This window comes from Pteropus vampyrus, unplaced genomic scaffold (genome assembly GCF_000151845.1).
Source record: "Pteropus vampyrus isolate Shadow unplaced genomic scaffold, Pvam_2.0 Scaffold3, whole genome shotgun sequence".
Lineage (NCBI taxonomy): Eukaryota > Metazoa > Chordata > Mammalia > Chiroptera > Pteropodidae > Pteropus > Pteropus vampyrus.
The window spans coordinates 2,982,950-2,985,095 of NW_011888784.1; positions in this window are offsets into that span (position 1 = coordinate 2,982,950).

Here is a 2,146-nt window from a genome sequence, read left to right on the forward strand (position 1 = left end):
AAAGTGATACACTTTAGTTAGGTGTGTGCACCCCGGTGGAATGGTTGAGGGGCCGCTTTTCTAAGCAGAGAAAAATATGATGACCCAAATATTGTATAATCGGGTCACTAGTGGGTTTAGCTGCCCATGAGCCCTCCCTGCTCCCAACTCCCAAAACGTTCAGAGAGAGACTCTCACTTTGACACTTCATAGGGTCTGCTGTGTATGATGGTCATGTCTATGTCATTCCCCCATCCACCTTCATTCAGGGCCTGGAACAATTCCAGGTGCATAATAGGTGCTCAATAACTTGAAAAAATTAATGTATGAATCCTATTACTGTGCTAATTGTAACATGGGCAAAAATATAAAGATCTTAAATTGTGGGATCCTACTGGAAAATGCACAAAGTGGGTAGAGGAGTGATGGCCATATGAAAGGTAATAATGTTAGCTGTAATCGAAGATACAATCGCTATTAATCACATATATATAGGTAGTGGGTTAAGGATTACGTGCTAAATTAGAGATAGCAAATGGATGTTTAAGGCATTCCAATGTATCTTCCCCAAAGAGAATATTTTTAACATTTTGCTTCTTTACAAATAAGTATTATCAATTCAGCAAGTATGCATAAATATGAAATGTGTTGATTTATTCATTTTTATAGCATCTCTTCTAGGAAGGAAGAAGAAGAAGCCCCAAGGATGCTCATTTTATTCAAAAACGCGAGAAAGTCAAATGTCCCACCACATGAAGCCCAGTAGGGTGAGGGTGGGGTGGTGGGAATGCAGAGACTGACCCAGGAGGACACCAGAAAAGCTCCAATCTCCCTCCTGGGTGTTTTAGATCAGTATCTTGGGTCTGTGAAACTGCTCTTGGGAGCAATGCTCTTGTCCATGGGAGATAATTCATCTCTTCCATTTGGCAACTGAGAAAATGTAATTTTCTCTGTGTGATGAGCGTGAGTGAATGGCTCATGCATAGTGAATGGCCATCCTCCAAATTGTAGAACGAGGGCGTGAAATCTGCATTTTAATATCAGAGTCCATTGCCACACAATGCCAGGAGAATGAATGGGAACTGGGATATTTATCTAGGTACTCTCCATCACATGTACATCACATGGGGTTGGTCTCTTATGGATGCTGCTATCAGGAAATGGGTCATTCCTTATTTTTTTCCCCAAGGGAAGATTCCTAAAGAAATTGCTGGCGTAGGTAAAATCAGTCAGCAGAAAATAACCATACAGAGCCCCGGGGTTTGAGAGGGTCACCAGGTCATTTTAGGACTTATTTTTTTTTCTGAGAGAAAAAATGTACCAGCATTTCCACACTGCCGATGACTAGATATCACAAGCTGTACCTCAGAGGCTAGGCCAGGGGTACCAACATCTGTGGTGCTCCTGGAGGACATGAAGGCAGGGAGTTGCTGCATTGAGCAGGAAAGTGCCATGCCTACCTTGCTTACGATATTAAGATGTATTTTTTAAAATATTGCTGATATAGACCGAATGTTTGTGTCTCCCAAAATTTCATATATTGAAATCTAATTCCCAATCTCCCTCCTGGGTGTTGTTTCACAGACCCAGATACTGATCTAAAACACCCAGGAGGGAGAATGGTATTTGGAGATGAGGCCTTTGGACGGTGATTAGATCATGAGAGTAGAGCTCTTAGGAATGAGATTAGTGCCTTATAAAAGGGCACAGGTTGAAGACAGTAGTCTAAGAACCAGGAAGTCAGTTTTCACCAGACATCAAATCTGCCAGCACCCTGATCTTGGACTTCCCAGCATCCAGAATTGTGGGAAACAAATGTTTGTTTAAGCCACTCAGTCTATGATATTTTTGTTATAGCAGCCCAAATGGACCAAGACAATGGTGCTGGCCAAATTCATCTCTCACGACACCCATTTTTGACTTGGGTCTAGGTGGAAGAGGGGAAGCAACTTAGACTTATTAAACACAGTTTTTCCCCACCCCACCTATTCTACTCCAAGGAGGACTTGGCATCAAAGCCAGTGACTTTACATGTGGCCTCCCTCCCAGAGGTAAGAACTGATTATGTTTTAAAGAACCAGCGAGCCATGACTTCTAGGAGATGGAATCACCACAGCAGGGGCACATAAATAAGCTTGTGCCAAGCCAGGCGTCTTGCTCTCTCTCT